This window comes from Cervus canadensis, chromosome 9 (assembly GCF_019320065.1).
Source record: "Cervus canadensis isolate Bull #8, Minnesota chromosome 9, ASM1932006v1, whole genome shotgun sequence".
Lineage (NCBI taxonomy): Eukaryota > Metazoa > Chordata > Mammalia > Artiodactyla > Cervidae > Cervus > Cervus canadensis.
This window is the reverse complement of record NC_057394.1, coordinates 77,254,948-77,278,082: the sequence shown is the minus strand read 5'-3', so window position 1 is coordinate 77,278,082 and position 23,135 is coordinate 77,254,948. Positions and strand designations below refer to the sequence as shown.

General features: G+C 43.5%; 1 long non-coding RNA gene across 4 annotated transcripts in view; it reads right to left on the bottom strand.

The window, feature by feature from the left end:
• LOC122447189 overlaps window positions 1–23,135 on the bottom strand; it is a 349,507-nt gene that overhangs the window by 140,023 nt on the left and 186,349 nt on the right. Inside the window, exon 1 of one of the 4 annotated variants that reach the window (XR_006271155.1) lies at window positions 4,014–4,300. The exons of the other annotated variants lie outside the window; for them this stretch is intronic. This is a non-coding gene — a long non-coding RNA (uncharacterized LOC122447189). Of the gene's footprint in view, window positions 1–4,013; window positions 4,301–23,135 lie in introns of those variants that run through there. 4 annotated transcript variants of the gene reach the window in all.

The following is a 23,135-nucleotide window of genomic DNA, read 5'->3' as shown; positions in this document are numbered from 1 at the left end:
CATAAAGATGGCTGAGGCCGTGACAGCTAAATGAATTCCTGAGTAGTTTAATGTAGCTGCCTCGAAGAACATTAATGATCTAATTAAGGCAATCTTTCTAATTGTCGCTGTGTGTGTATGCTAGGTTGCCTCAGTTGTGTCCGACTCTATGTGACCCCATGGACTGTAAGCCCACCAGGCTCCTCTGTCCATGGGATTCTCTAGGCAAGCATACTGGAGTGGTTTGCCATGCCCTCCTCCAGGGGATCTTTCGGGCCCAGAGATTGAATCCGCATCTCTTGTATCTCCTGCATTGGCAGCTGGGTTCTTCACCACTAGCGCCACCTGGAAAGCCCCCTAATTGTCACTATTGGTCCCTTTTACTTTTAAACTCTGTTCAGTTCACAGTTATGCTTTGATCACAGGCTCCTCATCAGCCAAGGCCATCCTCTCTCAAGGTCACTGGAAGTGCTTCTCTACATTTACTTCCAACAGGGCTTTTCACTTTGGGCTACGAAACTGCATTAACAACACAGCCGACCAGGGTCCTCTTTTCCTTCTGGCCAGTAAACCGACCTAGTGTACAGTGTTCATATAATCTTTAGGTACTGGACTCAAAAATTGGGGTTATTGACAGGTGGGTGTTCAAGACCTGGTGTCTTTTTGCTACTGAGAAAATTAAAATCATTTACATGCATGCTCAGTCACTCAGTTGTGTCCGACTCTCTGCGACCCCATGGACTGCAGCCCACCAGTCTCCTCTGTCCATGGGATTTCTCAGGCAAAATTACTGGAGTCGGTTGCCATGTCCTCCTCCAGGGGATCTTCCTGACACAAGGACCAAATCCAAGTGTCCTGGGTCTCCTGCATTGGCAGGCGGATTCCTTACCACTAAGCAATTACACAACGCATCAGTATATCAGTTATTGTTACATGATCTAAATTGTGTTGGATTTGTCTCTATGGTACATCCCCTGACACCTCCAAGTATAACAAGCTTTCCCTACATGAGCTCCGATTCCAATGGTCAGGCCAGGCCCCTGAGGTCGGAGGATGGTGGACAACAGTGGGATCAGTACTCTTCACAGTGCAACTTGGCATCCAAGGTAGGTGCTTATTTATTTCTCAAACAAAAAAACAACAATCCCGAGACCACGTAACTGATAAGGAGTTACTTCACTAAACTCTGGGTTACTTCACTAAACTTTAGATACAAATTTGTCTCAAAACAACCTATGACTTAAAACCAAAAGATTCACCTTAATAACAAGTTCAGGGTAGAATCTGTTAGAACATCTAATGTTTTTCTGGCTTCCCTGGTGGCTCAGACAGAAAAGCGTCTGCCTGCAATGCGGTAGACCTGGGCTCGATCCCTGGGTCGGGAAGATCCCCTGGAGAATGAAATGGCAACCCACTCCAGTACTCTTGCCTGGAAAATTCCATGGACTGAGGAGCCTGGTAGGCTACAGTCCATGGGGTTGCAAAGAGTTGGACACGACTGAGCAACTTCACTTCAATGTTTTTCTAGTTTCCTATTTACTCAGGAAGTATTTAGTTTGTTGCATATAGGGCATAATATTGGAGTTCTTTCCTCTGTATTGTGTAGTTTAAAGCTTTCTATCGGTTATTGTTTTGTTTATGCATACTTTGGCTCTTTGTGAATTAATTTCAAATGTATTGCATTTTGCTATTAGCTTTTTTTTCACTTTCAACTGATGTATTTATTTTGTCTGGAAAAAGTGAAAGTCGCTCAGTCGTGTCTGACTCTTTGTGACCCTGCGGACTATACAGTCCATGGAATTCTCCAGGCCAGAATACTAGAGTGGGCAGCCTTTCCCTTCTCCAGGGGATCTTCCCAACTCATATCTCCTGCATTGCAGGCAGATTCTTTACAAGTTGAGCCACAAGGGAAGCCCAAGAATACTGGAGTGGGTAGCCTTATCTCTTCTCCAGCGGATCTTCCTGACCCAGGAATCGAACCCGGGTCTCCTGCATTGCAGGCGGATTCTTTACCAACTGAGCTATCAGGAAAGCCCTATTTTTTATTTTGCCTGGACTGCTACATAAAAATCCATTAACATACAGTCTACATTATGATTAGTTTTTCAGGTGCCAGCACTCTCTGAAAAGCAACACTGCTATTTGCATTTATAGTATCACATAAAAGGAATATAGTTCTATATTCATCAGTACATTTGTTGCATTCTTCTATTTGCTGTGTCCATATATTTATTTTTAACCATATAGTTTTACACCTTTTGCCCAGAATTGTTGGGATATTGCTACATCTACAGATTATGATTTTTGTGTTGGTTCTAATAAATGGAATGAGCTTTTTATGAGTAAAATAATGTTTCTCCTATAAAACCACAATAAAATCACTTTCAAAAGTTAAGCGTGATTTAAAAAATACTGAATTTTCCCCTCAAATCTGGGAGTGTTTTGTAGTCAAGCATGTCTCTAAGCATCTCTTCAGTATGGGCAGAAACAAATGCTACCACTTTTACTTTCATTTGTTGAATGTTTAATCACTTCTGGGTGATTGCCTGTGAGAGACACCCCCACTTCAAAAGCCCTACAGTCCAAACCTCTTCCTGGCACATCTTAAGAACCAACACTCACAGTAATTCACACAACACATGCATGTGTGGAGTGTTCCAGAAGCACAGGCTGCTTTGCATGTTTTATCATCAGGGTTTCCACCCCGGTGTTTTTCTAACCAGACATCTGATGGCAGGAATCAGACAGCTGTAACTTTAACATTTTAAGTAAACCCACTTTGAAACACTGTCCCACAAAGTGGAAGAGGATCATTTATCCTAGAAATTTTTGCCACACTTTGACTGGAGCTCTTAAGCAGCTGCAATGTGTGATGGTGACTTTTACTTAGTGATTAAAAAAAAAAATTCCCAGTTTAAATTTGCTTGCATTTAGCACATTTTTATGTTTCTTTAAAATCATTTTTACTTCTGCTTCAAATTCAGGCACACTCAGAAAGGGGAAAAAGTGATTTGCTTTTATGATGGTGTAATACGGTGCAGAAATGTCACATGCATTTATAATTTGAGATTTATACCACTACCGAATTCCAGAAGAGATCTAAGGTGCTATGTGGAGACATGGGTTTTGTTCTTATCTGGGCGCCTTGAAAATGTAATTTATGCTGGTGTTTTGTCCCATATGTTTACCACTCCTTGGCATTTGGTGATTAATGTCTGTAAGTGGAACAAAACTTATACTGAAGGCATAAAACATCCTCTCATCTGTGAGGTCTTGGCAAGCACTGAGACAACTGCAAGAGGAAATAATTTGAAATTGTACACTAGGCGCAGAAGAGCTTAATGGCCATTTTAATTTTAAAGAGGAACTCAGACCAAAAGATAACTGTGTGTGTATGTGTGTGTGTGTGTGTTCAGTCCAGTCCAACTCTTTGCAACCCCATGGACTGTAGCCAGCCCGACTCCTCTGTCCATGGGATTCTCCAGGCAAGAATACTGGAGTGGGTTGCCATTTCCTTCTCCAGGGGATCTTCCCGACCCAGGGATTGAACCTGAGTCTCCTGCATTGGCAGGTGGACTCTTTACCACTGCTCCACCTGGGAAGCCCTTTACAAGCTAAAATATAAAGTCACGTTTTAAAGGGTATTTCCACCAAGAACTGTCCAGGCCTTCCCCTCTGCACTCTCTGTGCAAGTCACACTTGATCCCCGGCGTCCCTCTGGGAAAAGGAAACACAACACAAGCCAAGAAGGAAGGGCCATGCCGGCACACCATTCCTGGTCCATTTAGGAATGAGGTGACAAGTTTACACATTTTCATTTGCATGGTGTCATATCTAAAGACCAGGGGAAAAGATCAATCAGACAAGTTTGACAGCATGTAAACAATGCACCTTTTACATTAATCTCTCTTTCTAATCTGGTGTTACATGTAGGGTAGTAAAATAAGGGGGAGGGGGAGGAAGAGGAAGGTAAGGCTGAAGAAGGAAAGACTGCAACAGACCTCCGTGTTGGGGCTGGGAGGCAAGGGACTCACCACACATCTCATGGGTTGGCTGATGGTGGACAGCTGGTTTTCAACAGGATAACTGTGCTTCGGCTCAGTCATTTCCTTTGGCAGAAAGACGAGCAGCGTCCTCACCACTCCTCCACTCCGTTTCTGTGCCACCCTCCCTGGCACCTCCGTGTGTCCCTGCTTCCTCTGGCTACTCCTCTGGGACACAGCCCGGCTCCTACCGAGTCAGGGGAGGAGGCACAGACACAGAAGCAGAAGCAGCTGTGTGGAGGGAGGGAGGAAGTGTTGGGTCAACGCTAGAGGCTCCTCTCTGCAAGTCTGGCCAGCCTGCAGCACTGGGTGGGGACCGTGGGCCTGGCCATGGAGCATCGGGAGGCGTGCCTACCGGGGAAATCAGCGTCACCTGTGCTTATTACAGACTCAACTTCCTGGACTCTCCCATGGGCCATGGAAACCGCAACCTCTGTGGGCGAGGCCCAGGAATCTGAATTCCTCATCGCCTCCTGAAATGATCTGGATGACCCAGATCTGACACCCACCGGGCTCTCATCTGGACTGTCTCTTGCTGACCATTTGGCACTGACACTACGGTTTAAGGTCACTTGAATTTGTCCTGCTTTATCCCCTCTGAAGAGAAGAAACCCCGAGTCACAGATGTCTGACGAAACTCTCTGAGAGACCGCCCTCATCAGCGCTGACATCCACAGCATCCTGTCTTGGCAGGCACGGCATGCAGGTGCAGCCGGGTCATGGCCTGATGGCCGCCGGGCTGGGAGCAGAGCTGGCCCCACCACAGCCCGGCAGCTGCGCCCTGCTCGCTGTCACGAGGAGGCTCCTGGGATGGGCAGTGAGGCAACCGGCCACGGGACTCACAGGCAGGCCATGGCCAGGAGATGGGTACTAGACAGAGGCAGGGAGAATCGGGTCAGGCTGGCAGGAGAACATGGGGGAGGACATTGGGACTGTCAGGAAGCAGGGGCAGGAGCGCGCTGGGTCAGAGTAAGCCAGGAGTCCAGCAGGTCAGAGACAGAGTCCGCCTTCCTGAAGGGGGGCAGAGCTCTGCAGAGCGACCTGCACTGCTGGACCTCTGGGGCGTTCTGGGGAAGGCAGGAAGTCTGCCACCCTGAGAAACTACTGACGTGAGGGCCTGGAAACACAGCCAACCCTCTGAGACAAGCCAAATCCTTCTCGGAGAGTCCTTTCTTCAGGGCTCAGAGTGTAACAAAATGTTAACAGTCTCTCTGGACCTCAGTTTTCTCATCTGTAAGATGTGGGTGCTGAGCTGAAAAACCTCTACATTATCTTCTAGCTCTGTTTCTACAGAAACCAAACAAAATATTGGGCTGACCACAAGGTTCACTTGGGTTCTTCTGTAAGATGTCATGGAAAAACCTGAAAGAGCCTTTTGGCTAACCCAATAAATAAATGAGACAGGAAACAATGAAAAGAAATTTTTACACAAGATAGGAGGGGAGGCAGAATTTTCTGCAGAGGTGAGAGTCACTCAACTGAGGAAGGAAAGCCTGGCTAAAGGAAATTAAGAGCCAGATAAATGTGGCAAGGATAGGAGGGATGTGCCCAGAGTTCAAGGTCCACACTGGATCTGGTACCACAGGAAAAGGTGGGGCTCAGCTTGTGACCATCTATGGTCAAGTCACAAACCAACTGCTCAGTGCAGCCACTTCGAAGAACATCGTCCAAGCAAAATGACTCATGGTCCTCAACCTACTTTCAAGACAACATTGTTACTTATGTAAAAGACGCCCATGGCAGTATTCACTTTGCTCAAATCCTCAGCAGTGTTGCGCACTCACCTTTCAAATAGCAGGCACGCTGTCCACAGTATTTTTTTAGTTTATTTATTTTTAACTGAAGGATAACTGTTTTACAATACTGTGCTGCTTTCTGTCATACATCAACATGAGTCAGCCACAGGTGCACATATGTCCGCTTCCTCTTAAAACTCCCTCCCACCACATCCCCCCTCTCTGGGTGGTCACAGAGTCCCGGTTTGAGTTCCCTGAGTCATAGCCCATTGGCTATCTATAAGGGAGTGTGTATGTATTTTTTGAAGTCTGAATAAATGGAAAGAAAATTCCACGTACATGTTCTGTGCTGCACCTTCGAGTTGCCCGGAGCCCCTCAGTTTCCCGCATGTTGCTAGTTCCCCCGGGCAGAGAGCTGCTTCTGGCGGAGCTACTGAGCCCTCCAGGCAGGTGGCACTGGGTTCCTTCAGCAGGGACACAGCTCTAAGGGACAGGGCCTGAGGAGTGCTCCTTCTCCTGCATCTTAGCCCCCAGGGACCTAGAGACTCAGCCGGGAATGAGGCCTCCTCACAGCCGTGCACAGAACCCTCCTTCTGGAGCTTTACTTTGCCCTGGACTGGACTGTGCGAAACCTCGGCACCATCTCTCTCCTCAGACACAGTGGCCGACACCCCCCTCACCCTCAACTCTCTCCTCTACAGCTCCTGGCAACACTGAGAGCTTTTTCCCTGTCCATCCTGGGGTTTAGAGGGCCAGGCTGGGCCCTCGCTCCGTGAGTTTCATGAGCGCACCCAAGTTTGCTCACGGAATGCAGCCCCCATCCCGGCTGCGCCATCCTTGCCTCGGTCACAGAAACGGGCTTGAGGAGAGTGGAGGGAGAAAGTCACTTCTCACCGTTTTAGAATCCTGATTCTAGCACAGTGGGGCTGCACACACTTTTATAGAACTGAGTATCCCTAATGGACAGAAAGAGGACGCATTTCCTCTTAGAAAGCTTTCCGAGATGGCTGCTGAACTAATGCTGAAGAGCTGAAGCAGACTCAAAGCAAAGTCTTTCACAGGTGTGGGAATAAAAGGGCGAGACCTAGCAGGTACTTTCTTGTGAACTGAAAAGCAGCCTTGTCCTCTCTGCTTTGGCTTCCCTCGTGGCTCAGACGGTAAAGAATCTGCCGGCAATGCAGGAGATCCGCGTTTGATCCCTGGGTCAGGAGGATCCCCTGGAGTAGGACATGGCCACCCACTCCAGTATGCTTGCCTGGGAAATTCCATGGACAGAGGAGCCTGGAGGGCTACAGTCCATGGGGTCGCAAAGAGTCAGACACGACTTAGTGACTAACACACACGCAGAAACACCACCACTACCATCCATAGTACTCGTCTCTCTTCAACTTTGTCCTTACTGGAAATTATATATTTTTAAACAATTTTTGACAGTTTTCAAGTTCACAGTTGGTTCTTTTTCATTGCTACTTGTACCTGTTTCGTTTCTTATTTTTACTTAATGGAGTTTGTTTTAAAAAAGTTATGCTTTACTTTTTGAGCACCTTTAGCGTACTTATTTAAAGGTTTGGCCAAAAATATTCTACAAAATTGAGTCTAAAATACTCTACAACGTTTTGGTGGCTGACTTTTGTTGGCTGTCTTTTTCCACATTAGATTTCAGAACGAGTTTGTCTTCCTCACACTAGCAGAGGTGCCACTGCTTTCTCCTGTCCTCGGGAGTAGGAAGGCACGTTGGGTCAACAGCAATAGCAGCTGGAAACAGCAGGGCCCTGCAAGCCGGCAGGAGCGGGCTCACTGCCTCATGTTCCCTGAACCCTCAGGCTGCTTTTTGAGATGCTCGGCTTGAGGAAGAAGGTGAACACGTTTTCCTTTGTTGTTGAGTGTCTTCACGATAAGGGAGTGCCCCACTTCACGTGCCTTAGTGCCCTGAATCTGGCTCCTGCCACATGTGTGATGGAGAACTTTTGAGTCCTTCATCCTGCGGAACCTCACTTTCTAGGTGCCCAGACCCAGAGCCCAGCAGGCTTTTGGTTTCAGCCAGCCTCACCCCTCTGCACCTCCATTCTATCTCTGGTCTAGGATGGCATTTCTCTTGTTTTAAATTCTGGCTAAGGTCTTTCATTTCTCTCTTTAAATATGTTCCCCATTACTGCTATACTTTACTTCTTATTTCTCTATTGGTGACCTCAAAGAGTGAACACGTGACTATACCTCCAAAAGTGTGGTTATGTTTCTGCATTAACTTATGCAAATCCTGCTATGCCTGCATGCATTTTACAAAGATTTGTTAGTTCCTTAATGTGCAGTTCATTGTTCTAAGTTCTATGTGAGTGTGTATACGTGGGGGGAGGCAGAAAACGTTTTGACTTCTAGGTCCTTTTAATTTAATATGGGATTAACTCTTATATTCAAATAACTATAACATGGACTGTGCACATCATCTTCTGAACCAAAAATCAGGATGCATAGTCTAATTGTAATCGTAATTATCATCTTCCTATGCTGAAGTTGAAACTCCAATACTTTGGCCACCTCATGCGAAGAGTTGACTCATTGGAAAAGACCCTGATGCTGGGAGGGATTGGGGGCAGGAGGAGAAGGGGACGACAGAGGATGAGATGGCTGGATGGCATCACCGACTCAATGGGCATGAGTTTGAGTAGACTCCGGGAGTTGGTGATGGACAGGGAGGCCTGGCATGCTGCGATTCATGGGGTTGCAAAGAGTCGGACACGACTGAGCGACTGAACTGAACTGAATTGAACTGAATCTGTTTCCTCATCTAGAAAACTTTGACAATAATAACACCTACTACTTTGAGTAATTTTTAGGATTAAATAATACAATCCAAGTAAAGCACTTATTTAGCTCAGTATCTGGCACAAAGAAAGAACTCAGTGACATGAGCTATCATTATCTTGATAGGCAGAAAGCCAGGCTCAATCGCCATGAATTAAGTGTGTGTGTGTGTGTGTATAGCAGTCTCCTAGGCAAACTATTTTCATTTAGAAAATTTTCTTCTCTAAGTCAGATAGAGAGAAACAACATCACAGGATATCATTTATATGTGGAATCTAAAAAAAGTGGCACAAACGAACTTATTTACAAAACAGAGTTACAGATACAGAAAACAATCTTATAGGTCCTGGACGGAAAGTGGGGGAGGGATAAAGAAGGCGATTGGGACTGACACATCCACATTGCTAGATATAAAAGAGGTAATTCACGAGGACTCGCCATTCAGCATAGGGCACTCTACTCAGTCCTCGGTGATGACATATATGGGAAAGAGAACGCCTAACAAAGGGTAGATACATGTACAACTGATTCACTTTGCTGTACAGTAGAAAGTAACAACATTGCACGTCAACTGTACTCTAATGAGAATTAAGAAACAAATGAAAAAACTTTTAAAAACTAATTTTTTTTCTCTCCAGTTCTTGCCATCCCTGTGTGTCCCCTTCAGCATTGATTCCTGTGCATCGTCATCTCTGCCAGGGAGGGACTTCCAGCAGAATTACACACCCATGTTAACACAGGGAAGAGGCTGGTTTGTTCTGAAAGGGCTCCCCTATGAAGGTGGGAGCTCACCATCCCCTTTTTGGGTGAAACAAGGGATAGCTTCCTGGGGCTCAGAAACAGGGTCCTGAGACAAAGAGGGTCCTGGGGGTGGGCAGAGGGTAGGAAAGGAAGGAAGAAAATCAGGGAGAATGACTTCTCTCTGAGAAAGTCTCTGAAAAGTGACCAAAGGGAACTGTGAAGAGAGACTTTTAGGCCATCCTCTTGGCTCCAAGAGGAGCTGTGACTGGCAGGATTCCTTCTGCTAACAGGCTACCCTTGGACCCTGCAGAAACAACCGAGTCTTGTCAGTTCTTTCAAACACACAAGTGTGGTCCCAAGTCTGGTGCCTGGGGGCAGCAGACCCTGGACCACCACAGGCTGACAGGGGAGGAGGCAGTGCCTGTCCGATGCATCTCCATAACTTGTGTGGGATATCTGGGCCCAAGAAGTGTTCTGGGAGTGGATCCTTCACAAAATATTTAAAGTGGAGGGTCTTCTGGAAAATCTAAGATGAATATACACTAAGAAATCTAAGAGTGGAGTAGATGGCACAGAAACTGCTGGACAGGAGAGGGGAACAAGGGCAGCTCCCCTACGATCACAAAGGCCTGTGGGTGTCATTCATGAGGTCTCTCTGAGAGAATTCAGCAACTGAAAACTGGAACGGGTGATGTGCCAAGCACTGAGAGCTCAGTTTTACTTATTTTTCCTGTTTTACAACCACAAAGACAGTTGAAAAGAGAAACAATGTTGGCTGCTGGCCTGTTTTACTGATGAAAATGAGATGGCTGTGGAGGAGGTAAAGGCCTGGACACATGGCCAATTGCTCCTGGGGTCACACTTAACGAGTCAAGTTCATTTGGGTGAACACAGAAGAAAAAAAAAAAAAAGAAAGCTTGAATGTAGTCCAAGATTTAGAATGGATTTAAAGAAAAAAGTCAACCAGTCATGCTCATTTTTCATAATCTCAGTGTAATAGCAAGAATATTTCTGATGTACCTGAGCTTCCATAAATTAGAACAACACTTCTGAGCAGTAGCGTTATTTCAGTAGAAAGCAGGCAGCATTAAGACTCATTTTTAGAAGTTCTCTTGGATTTGGCGAGGGGTAGATAGGAAGTGGTAACAGCTCTGGGTTTTGCTGAGTCCCCTTCTGAGAATGTTTATTGAGGGCCCTATATCCCCAGGTGGGTTTCCCTGGTGGCGCAGTGGTAAAGAAGCCGCCTGCCAATGCAGGAGACTCAGGTTCAATCCATGGGTCAGGAAGAGCCCCCGGAGGAGGAAATGGCAACCCGTTTCAGTAATCTTGCCTGGAGAATCCCATAGACAGAAGAGCCTGGTGGGCTACAGTCCATGGAGTCACAAAAGAGTCAGGCATGACTTAGCAACTAAATAACAACATACCCCGAGGCCAAGTCCCAAGACCTCCCCAAGTGTGGTGTGGTTTCCTTGTCCCTCAGATGCCAGATGCTGACATGCGACTTCATTAGTACACTCATGTCAAGAGCTGAAGAACATTTTCATTTCCTCCAAAATTTCTCTTCTCCCCAACATTGCAAATGAGAAAATACAGAGGGAGTTTTCTGCTTTCTAGGATTTTGCAGGAGTGATGCCCCAGTGCCTGGGAAGATCTGGAACACGGCTTGGCTGCCAGGCTGGGCACAGACAGGCCCATAAGGCTTCTAGGGACTTGGTCAGGGGAGAGGGGGCTGTGCTTGGGGCTTCAGTGTTCGAGTTCAGTTTTATGTTTTACTCCAGATTTTCAAAGATGTGAAGGTCCCACCCAAATGAAGCATGGCCGTTCCAGTCAGTCTCAAATGGAGGAGAGAGACTGAAACATCGTGACCGTGAGGGATCAGAGACGCAGGTCTGAGGCCACGAAACCCCTGGCTCTGCCAAACCCAAACTTGAAGCAGAGCAGTACTGAGGTGCTTTCGGCCAAACCCAGGCCCAGAACACCTGCCCAGATATGTGAGGTGGCTTAAAATTGATCTCAAATTTGATCTGTTTCTCTACATTACCTCAAATACTGATACAGAGTCAAAAGAGAACCAAGCCTCGAGCTGGATGACCAAGGTTTCCTATTGGAAAGAAGGTCATCTTTCCACTCAACCATTCTAACTGAAGGGTCTTTCATAGCATTATGTTCAGGTCACAGAATTCATAGGATCAGTATTTAAAAACAGGTTTCTTGGGGGCTTCCCTGGTGGCTCAGTGGTAAAGAATCCACCTGCCAAAGAAGGAGACATGGGTTCGATCCCTGGTCTGGGAAGATCCCACATGCCTGTGTGCCACAACTATTGAGCCTGTTCTCTAGACCTCAAACGCCTCAATTACTGAAGCCCGCATGCCTAGAGCCCATGCTCTGCACCAAAAGAAGCCACCGTAATGAGAAGCCCACACACCATAACTCGAGAATAACACCCACTCTCTGCAGCTAGGGAAAAGCCCACACAGCAACGAAGACCCAGGACACTAAATTATATATATATATATGCTAAAGCTTCGTTCTAGACAACACACTCCCTTTAAAGAAAAACATGTTTTTCGGTGTTTTTAAAAGTGTCACAATCCATTAATAACTGCAATTTGTTAACTGTCCTGATTTCTTCACTTTTCCTCTTCACTGCTCCATTTTACATTCACTGTTCTCAATTCTATCTTTTTCAGAGTTGCCTTAATTTCCTACTTGCTTGCCACTTTTTGAGCACTGTGGCATTTTGATGATTTGCTCTCATTGGTTTGATGTATGTCTATGGTTCTGTATCTTATTCCTGTGTTGAAGGCTCCGTGTCCTTTCATAATTTATCATTTTGGAAAAATAGGCTTTGATATTTTCCAACTCTTTCTTTTTTCTTTAACATTACTTGCTACCTCATGTTTTTAGAATGATGCTTTTGCCAGATCTCAAGTACTGCCAAAAGGAATCAATTAACATTTTCTCTAGACTTTATCTTGGAAATAAAAAGATAATAAATAACCTTCTCCAAGCTACAAAATAGAACATAAGATTCTCCTTGTATTCACCATAGTCAATTCAGGTTTTGTATTTGAAAATAATCTCTAGATACAAAGGAAATTTCTAAACAAAAGAAGGCTATTAAGAAAAAAACTCAAGAATTACTTTCTATAGTTAGTCACACAATACAGGAGAATAATCATGTGGTAGCCAGACTATTAGAGGAATACTTTCTTTCTTTCTTTCTTTCTTTCTTTCTTTACTGGTTTAGACTATACAAAAACTCTGACACTTAAAATAATACTGTCTTGTCTGAATGAGTGAAAGCAGAATATTCTTGACTGCATTAAAACAAACATGAGCTTTTCATGCTTATGCTTCCATACCCTGCTTGCAGATGTCAGGAAAAGTAATTACTAAAATATACAGTGAAAGAATGGAGGTCTTGTTACATGGAATTCCCACATCCTCATCTGTGATAAGATCTCCTGTGGTATGGTGTCCTTAGAAAAGCCTTTGTAAGGAATCCAGGTCGCAGAATAAATGCTGATGTGAAACCCAACTAACTACAAGGTAAAAACATTAATGAGAAGTGGTCTGCTTAGTTTTTCCTCTGTAGTGTTGTCATTTTAATACCAGAAGTTCAAAGGCAGTTTCTTTTTCCTTCATGAGTATCCAGAAGCTATAAAATAAGACATTCACAACAGAGAAGGTTTATCACCGAAGTCACATGTGCTCCTGGGCTCAGCTGCTCAGTCGTGTCCGACTCTTTGGGACCCCATGGACCCCATGGACAGTAGCCCACCAGGCTCCTCTGTCCATGGAATCTTCCAGGCAAATAATACTGGAAAGTGTTGCCATTTCCTACCCTAGGGGATCTTCCTGACCCGGGGATCAAACCTGTGTCCCTTACATCTCCTACATTGGCAGGCAGATTCTTTACCACTGAATCACCTGGGAAACCCAAAGTTTTGTATGGAATTATCCATTTCAAGAGACCTGATATAGTCAGATACTACAGTGATGTTCCTGGACAATTGGAAATTTTTTGTTTGTTTTGTATAAAACCAACACTATCTCATCTATCCAAATATGCTACAGCCAGGGAGAAATAGGCTTAGAAATATTTGCATCATTACTAACTAGCCACATCTACTTGTAAAGTCTTCAGTGTCTGCGAGATCACCCACTTCAGTCTTCTCTTTATACTTCATTTAAAAAAAAAATTGTCTTTTAACTTCTATTTTTCAAGTAATGTAGGAATATATTCTCTTGAACAATTTAGACATGAATTAAGCTAGTATTCCTCAGCCCTCCATTTCCAACCCTGGTTCCCTACCCAGAAGTAACCACAGTTATCAATTTATTGTATAAAATTCCAGCCCTTTTATTTCTTCAATGCATTTTCATCTATAGCCATACAGTCATCTGATCGACTGGGCCTGAAAAGAATAATGACAAATGTCTCCCCACTCTTCAGGTATTTTTGTATTGCCTCCAAAGGGGGAGGGGGATAAAAAACTAAGCAAAAAATAATGTTTAAATCACTACCAAATTTAATATTGTCAAACTTAGTATTCGAGAACAAGTCATTACATCTGAAAAGATTGGGTTCCCCTCACTTCACAAATGTTCCCAAATAGAAATGACAGTCATTGAAAAATCATGGCTAACTGCAAATTAAATAAACTGCTTGTAACCAAATTTTTCACAAGCAAAATTAGAAAAATTCTTTCTCGTTTTGCAATAAAAATTTACATTTAATTTGAGAAATACACTCCAAATGAGGTGGAGCAGTGTCTTCAATATTTAAGATTGGTTAGGGCCTACAAATTTCTTAAATCAGCCCTATACAAATATAGAGCATTATTTAGGGTAAGTATTTTTTTTTAAACTTGCTTTATTCATGCAAATGGCTTAGGGATTTTAAATATGAGGAGATCTATATCCGCATGGTAGCGTTGTAATTGAGAATTCATATTTCACAATGCCCATGGGGAAGGGGAGGGTGTGATGGTGGGTAGTTATCAATGGGAATCAGTGGACAAGATTGGTATTCAAAAGACTACCAAGCACAAGCAAGATGAAGAACTGTGTGATTACAAATAAAAGCCCTGAAAAAAGCAGGTATCACAGCACACAGCAGGCAGCCTACAGCGGGGAGAACCCACCGCACAGCAGATGGACTCACTGGTCACTCGCTCACTCCACCAGTCCATGCTGCTGAACCCCTGGTGTCTCTCCTCACGGTGCCAGGCCCTGGCGTGGAGCTCCAGCACACTCTACAGAGCTACATCACATACACTATGCGCATCACCACGCTATACATGGACTCACCCTCATGGAGCTCAGAGTCTCACCGGGAGGACAGACGTTACACAACAACATGTGACGACGTATTACAGGGGAAGGAAACAGGGTGTGCTAAGCAATTTTAAGTGTCCGGCAAGGTCCCCTTGAGGAAGGAAAAGTTAAGCCATAACTGAGGGATAAGTCGGATTTTGCCCAGTCACATTCAGGGGTCAATCTGGAATGGGGGGGATAAATGGCAATACAGGCTAAGACTACCACACGGGAAGTCCTAAAAGCAAGAGGAAAGATGGCCACATGTGATGGAAAACAGGAAAGGAGGCAGAGAAGACAGGCAGATGTCAGGGTTTGGAGGGCCTTGAAAATCTGGTAAGGAGTTAAGTCTTCCATCTAAGGGCAACGGATGGTCTTTGAAGGGTTTTGAGCAGCACTGTGGCCTAGTCAGATCTGTCTCCTGGCAATAGAACTAGAGTGATGATTGTGTGATGCATGGACTGGAAAGGAACATCCTGGAGAAGGGAGACCAGTGCAGACGCTGTTACAATAATCTGGATGAGGGACAAAGAAAGTCTGCACAAGGGTGATGGAGAGAAGTTGACTGATTCAAGAGAAAACAAGAGGCAGAAGCACCAGGACTGAGGCTGGGGAGTGAGAGACCAAGCCCGAGTTTCTGACTCCAGAGATGAGAACCAGAGTGGACTAGAAATCATCTTTTAGCCTGACTGGTGAAGGGTATCACCCATTTCTTAGTAGGGGTAAACTAGAGAATGATATTAGAACCTGGTTCTTTGCCTGTAAGTATGAATGGTAAAGAGCATACGCTTTCATTCCAGAGCATAGTTAGTCATTTTCAAGAATATGTTTTCTGTTATTTTTATCATCTTAAAGATGACACTATGTGGCTAAATTTGGGTCTCCCACTTTACAATGGGCTTCCCGTGTGCCTCAGATGGTAAAGAATCTGACTGCAATGAGGAAGACCCTGGTTTGATCCCTGGGTCGGGAAGATCCCCTGGAGGACATGGCTACCCACTCCAATATTCTTGCCTGGAGAATCCCATGGACAGAGGAGCCTGGCGGGCTACAGTCCATGGGATCGCAAAGAGTTGGGCACAACTGAGCAACCAGCACTTTCACCTTCACTTTACAGTTGGGCTTCCCAGGTGGCGCTAGTGGTAAAGAATCCACCTGCCAATGCAGGAGATGTAAGAGACTTGGGTTCGATCCCTGGGTTAGGAAGATTCCACTGCAGGGAGAAATGGCAGCCCACTCTAGTATTCTTGCCTGGGAAATCCCATGAACAGAGGAGCCTAGCGGGCTACAGTTCCATGCAGTCACAAAGAAGTGAACATGATGGAGTGACTAACACTTTTTCACTTTTTTTTTGAAAGTAAAATGAAGCAGGTAATGTCTGCCCTTCTAAGCTCAGGGCACTGTAATGAGAATCACGGGCAATTACACACGTGAAGTCAAAATAGAGAACGTATCCAAATAGCAACACGTCTCCTTACCTCAGAGTTCCATATCAGTGCTCATGCAGTTCTGCTTACCCGTAACCGTAAAGTGTGTGCTCAGTTATGTCCTGCTCTTTGTTCTCACGCCCCCAGCTCACGTAAGAGGTCGGAAAGGACCTGCTGGGAGAGGAGCGGCTGCTGTGGGTGCCTGACTCAGAGAGGCCGGGAGGAGGCAGACACACCAGGCTGGGTCAGGAGAGGCCGCAGACCAGAGGCAAAGCTCCTGGTGTCTGCGCTGAGAGGCAAGGCAGATGCACCAGGCTGGGTCAGGAGAGGCCACAGACCAGAGGCAAAGCTCCTGGTGTCTGCGCTGAGCCGGCACAGGCATTGTTTGTCAAACGACACCCAAACGGGCTCAGAGAAGCAAGCATGTGTTTTGAAATGACTACATGTTCACTCTGAGGAGCAGTGTTACCTTAGGCGCCTCATTTTGAAAATAGGTGCCTCTAAGCAAGGTTGGGGTGAGCGAGGAGTCTGGGTGTCCCCACAGGGCCGGGACTCAGCCCGTGTGACCTCAGTGAGCTGCACCATCAGCTGAACTTGAGTCTGAACCTAAGCTCCCCGTCTAGGGGCACTAGTCCTGACCACCAGCTTCCCCATTTCACCCCGGGCTTCTCAGCAAACCTGTAACTGAATGAGGGCTCTTTTAGGGCCACGGGCATACTCATTAAGGTAGTTTTCCGAAATTCTGTTTTTAACAAAACAATTCTATTCACATAGCTCAAAGTGAGTGTGTGTGTGTGTGTTTGTGTGAACACATGTGCATGCATGTATGCTGCTTGAGTTTTTGCATTTTTGCCTTGATTTTTTAAAAATGACTACTTATACAAGTAAGAGATTCGACTAACTTTCTCTAGTGGAAAAAACTGTTTCAGCCAAAAGGATTTAGTTTAGAACATATGCAATATATTACATCTCTTACACAGCAGGCCATGTAAAAAATAAATGATAGACTGCATGTTCTAAATTAATGAAATCATTTTTATGAAAAAGCCTTTTCCTGAGCACATGCTCTTCTGTATTATGTACGAAAGGTCCCAATCAAGTTACCACTACTATTTTAAGAACTGTCTCAAATATCTAGGCAATTCAGAGTCTCTAAACTGAAGAAAAAAGGTTTCCTTCCTCCTAGTCTTTCCTTCTGAGTTTTTTGGGAAGACATTTCGGAATGGCTCGGTGACAATTTTGCTTGGAGAGCATTCCATGGTCAATTTAGAGTGCATAAATCTTGTTGCTTTTTCTATTTTTAAAATGTCAAGTCAATTACTGTCTTCCGAAGCTGCCAAGCCTGCTAGCAGTGCACACTTGTGCCATCTCTTCTTGGCCCCTGTGGGTCCTGGATAAGAATAAAGGGATTGGTCCATGTGGCTCTCCCAGTGTCTCAAGTCTGGAGGCACAGTGATGCTACCCGCCATACATGTCCCACACAGGAGACAGGAAGACTGGGCTCAGTGGTCCGTAGAGAGATGCTTGACATGGAACTTTGATTCTACACCAAAAGTCTTGGAGCTGGCAGTCTTTGAGCTGCCCACAGAAAGTTTGTTTTGTCCACACAGTGCTTTTCTTTTAAAATTTAATTTATTGCCAACATTTTAATATTGTGATATTTTTATATTAAAGTTTGGATTTCAGCCTTTCAAGAAAAATCAGAAGATCTAGATACATGGGGTCTCCATTCCCCCATGGGAACAACCACCCTGTCTAGATGAGGCCCATGTTCTTTCCTCTATGAGGCCCCATTCCTCATGAAAGTGAAAGTTGCTCAGTTGTGTCTGACTCTTTGTGAGCCCATGGACTCTATGGAGTCCATAGAATTCTCCAGGCCAGAATACTGCAGTGGGTAGCCATGCCCTTCTCCAGGGGATCTTCCCAACCCAGGGATCAAACCCAGGTCTCCTGCATTGCAGGTGGATTCTTTAGCAGCTAAGCCACAAGGGAAGCCCAAGAATGCTAGAGTGGGTAGCCTATCCCTTCTCCAGGGGATCTTCCTGACCGAGGAGTCTAACACGGGTCTCCTGCATTGCAGGCAGATTCTCTACCAGCTGAGCTATCAGGGAAGCTCTAGTTACCAGTAATATTTTCACCATGGGGCTTGCACTGTTGTATTTCTCACACCAGACTGGCTTGCTATTTATGTTCATCTATAAGCATTTAAATTTGTGACTCCTGTTCTAGTACATTTTATTTTAAAACCCTGATTTGGCTTTAATTTACTTGCTCTAAACTAACAAGAACTAAGTTCCTGTCCTGTAGACTTTACATGCAAGCATAATCATTCATTCAACCTTTCTTGAGAACTTGCTGTGTTCAAGGCATTGTGCTCTAGGGACTGGGATACAACACAAAATTACCCCAGTCCCTGCCTTCATTATTTTACAGTCCAACTATAACATCATTATCACAATAATATGATAACCACAGTCCAATTCAATTATAAAAATGGCAATATATTTGCTATGGGGAGGTAAATGGTTTTTACAGGAAATGGGAAGACAAAACCTTAATACTACGTAAAACAACCAAGGAAAATTTCCAACCATGAGACATGTTCTCTGCTCTTGGGGTGAGTGTATGCTGTGATGCTTCAGGTACACTAGCGTTGCTGAGCTGAGAGATGTCATGCAGGAATCACCTGTAATACTTACTTTGTGAGATCAGGGTTCTACCGTGAAGCTACAGTGAACCATCCTTTGATGGCTGTGACGTCATCTCCTGGTACCACAGGGCCTCCAGACTGTCTTCAGGAGCAGGTGTCACTGTGCTCTTCTGCATCACCGGGCAAGCCCCTGGTCTCTCTGGTCCTCACCAGCCCCTTCTGGAAATGATCTCTAAGGTCTCTTCTAGCTCTCAGACTGATGATATGTATGAAAGGGCTAAAAACACATAAGAAAGGATTCCGATTTCAACAGGACACCAAAGAATCTTTGAAGAATGGGTTAAGTTTGGTTAAGAAGAAGTTTTAAAGTCTGGGTCTAGGAATTTGAGGATTTAGTTTACTGGAGAGAACTTAAGAGAGTATCCTTGGTTGGAGATGAGAAAAAAGGCAAAGACACGAAACGTGGGTCACAATAATAAAGGAACAGGCAGACCAGAGGGCACCAGGGAAAAGCAAAACAGAAGCTCCGAGTGAGGCCTATAAACTGAAGGCACTGTATCCTAAGGTAGAGAACTCAGTCTTGATACAGTAAGAAGGATTTAGGTAGTATTTTAAGATGATTATTTAGACAACTATATAGACCAGTTTATAGACCACCACCACCACCCCCAACATCACTGACTGTTTTCAAAGCCATTTAGCACCTGGGCAAAGTCTCTTCAGTTCTTACGCAACAACGGCCTATAGCCTTCAGATCTTAAAATACTTAGTCACAACCTAACATCAACTGAGCAGACAGAAACTGTGATTGAAATAAAAGTATAATTGTAAATTACAAAGATGAGCCAATACTTATCCACCTCAAACTATTCCAAAAAACTGAAGAGTATGGAAACACTCCCATGTTTCTATAGGACCACTATGACCCTGATACCAAAACCAGACAAAGACACTAAAAAAAGAAGAAAACTACATGATCAGCTCAACAGACAGAAAAATCATTTGATAAAAGTCAATATCCATTCATGAGAGAATGCCAAATGCTAACCACTAGACCACCAGGGAGCATCTAACATTCAGTCATGATAAAAACTCATTCTTACCCAAGTTGGTATAAACGGACATATCTCAGCATAATAAAGACCGTCTGTGACAAACTCACAGACACCGCACACTCAGTGATAAGATGAAAGCCTTTCTTTTGGCTCTGTCTTCAAAGACAAAGAAAGGCAACAATAAACAAAGTGAAGTGAAGTGAAAGTTACTCAGTCATGTCCGACTCTTTGTGACCCCATGGACTATACAGTCCGTGGAATGCTCCAGACCAGAATACTGCAGTGGGTAGCCAGTCTCTTCTCCTGGGATCTTCCCAATCCAGGGATTGAACCCAGGTCTCTTGCACTGCAGGCAGATTCTTTACCAGCTGAGCCACAAGGAAACCCAACAATAAACAAATGGGACCTAATTAAACTTAAAAGCTTTGCACAGCAAAAAAAAAACCATCAACAGACTGAAAAGACAACCTACTGAATGGGAGAAAATATTTGCAAATGATATGACCAAGAAGAGGTTAATACCCAAAATCTAGAAATAGCTCATACAACTCAATATCAAAAAAACTAACAACCTAATTTTAAATGAGCTGAAAACCTGAATAGATATTTTTCCCAAAGAAGATATTCACATGGCCGACAAGCACATGAAAAGATGTTCAGTATCGCTAATCATGAGAGAAATGCAAACCAAAACCACAATGAGATATCACCTCACACGTGTCAGAATGGCTATCATCAAAAAGACCACAAATAACAAATGTTGGTGAGGATGTAGAGAAAAGTAAACCCTCGTATACTGCTGGTGGGAATGTAAACTGGTGCAGCCACTATGGAAAACAATATTGAGGCTCCTCAAAAAACACAAATTGTACTGCCATATGATCCAGCAATTCCACTCCTGTGTATATATCTGAAGAAAACTAAAATACTAATTGGAAAAGATACATGAACTCCAATGTTCATAGCATTATTTTTAGTAGCTAAAATATTGAAGCAACCTGACATCCATCAACAGATGAATGGATAAGAAGATGTGAGATATATATATATATATATATATAGAGAGAGAGAGAATATATATATGATAGAATACATATATAGAACTGCCATAAGACCCAGCAATCCCACTACTGGGCATACACACTGAGGAAACCAGAATTGAAAGAGACATGTGTACCCCAATGTTCATCGCAGCACTGTTTACAATAGCTAGGATGTGGAAGCAACCTAGATGTCCATTAGCAGATGAATGGATAAGAAAGCTGTGGTACATATACACAATGGAATATTACTCCACTATTAAAAAGAACGCATTTGAATCAGTTCTAATGAGGTGGATGAAACTGGAGCCTATTGTACAGAGAGAAGTAAGTCAGAAAGAAAAACACCAATACAGTATATTAACGCATATACATGGAATTTAGAAAGATGGTAACGATGACCCTATATGCGAGACAGAAAAAGAGACACAGCTATAAAGAACAGACTTTTGTTGGACTCTGTGGAAGAAGGCGAGGGTGGGATGATTTGAGAGAATAGCATTGAAACATATATATTACCATGTAAAACAGATCACCAGTCCAAGTTCGATGCATGAAACAGGGCACTCAAAGCCGGTGCACTGGGACAACCCTGAGGGATAGGATGGGGAGGGAAGTGGGAGGGGGGTTTAGGACAGGCGACACATGTATGCTCATGGCTGATTCATGTCAATGTATGGCAAAAACCACTACAATATTGTAAAGTAATTAGCCTCCATTAAAATAAATGAATTAATTTTAAAAAAAGATTATACAAAAAAGATGTGATATATATACAGAATATATATGATAGAATATTACTCAGACATAAAAAGAATGAAATTCTGCCATTTGCAACAATGTGGATAGACCTAGACAGTATTATGCACAGTGAAATAAGTCAGGTAGAAAGAGATAAACACAGTATGTTATCACTTATATGGAGAATCCTCCCAAAATATGAATGTATATAACAAAACAGAAACAGACTCACAGATATAGAGACCAAACTAGCAGTAGCCACTGAGAAGAATGAAGGAGGGAGGGGCAAGAAAGGGGTATGGAATTAAGAGGTCCAGACTACTATGTACAAAAAGATAAGCAACAAGAATATACTGTATAATAGGGAAACACAGCCACTGTTTTTAATAACTTTAAATAGAGTATAATCTATAAAAACATTGCATCTCTGTTGTATACTTGAAACTAATGCAATCTTGCAAGTCAAATAAACTTCAGTAAAAAAAGAAATAAAGTCATGAATGCAAACAACCTTACAGATTTATATGTATCTTTAAGAGCCAATGGCTGAAAAATTTTCAGCAATCTACGATCTGTTACAATTCTAGGTAACTTGCCATCGCCAGATACTCTTCCCCTACTCCTACATTAAGAAAATAGGAGAATCTGTCAACAACAGATAAAAGAAAGAAGCAGAGATAATTGATTTTCAGACTCTCTGATATAAAATACAATCTATTTGGATTTTTATAAGTGGCAGGCAGGGTCATTTTCCTTTCCAGGGCCATTTTCCTGGATTCAAGAAGTTTGAGATTGAATTTTCTCAAGTCTCTCACCTCTTTTAAAAGTGAAAAATGAAAAATAGATTAGTACTCTTCTATGCTGGCAGAGGAGAACTGAGGTAATAAGTGCCAAAAGATAATTTCCAAATTAAGAGGATTTGAAACAGAAAGAAAACACGACTGTCGTATCAGCAAGCACTCCACAGCACAACCTGAGTAATCGTGACTTTCTCCCGTCCTTCACAGTATCTTCAGAAGCAACTTTGTTTAATTATTTTATGCCTTCTGATTTTGAAAATCATTAACTCAGCAGAATGCTGGCCATCGGAAGCAAACTCTAAGCTAAATTTAGACATTCCTTGGAAAAAATACCCAGCGCCTATCACATATATATATATATATATATACACATGTATATATATATGTATGCCTATCATATATATATATATATGACATATATGTGTGTATATATATATGTGTATATATATGTGTATACACGTATATGTATATAAATATTGTTGCTCTCATTATGCAAGATTTCTTATACGCTGGCCTTTGTGTGTTTTAAGAATGAAGTGATCCCATCCCAGCTGTGAAGAAAGCCCAGAGGGTACTTAACTCATGACAACATCTCAAAGCAAAGAAAAGGGGGTCACTTTAAGGTTTCAAAGAACCGATAGTGATTTTGGTGGGAAAATAGAAGATGAATGACAGGGAATTTTCACATCATCTGAACTGTTTGGAGCACTGCTTTGATACTTTGAAAATATTTATGGTGTGGGTGGCACAAAATCAATCACTATATCAGGTTTAAAACTGGGACAGCTGCTCTAAGCAG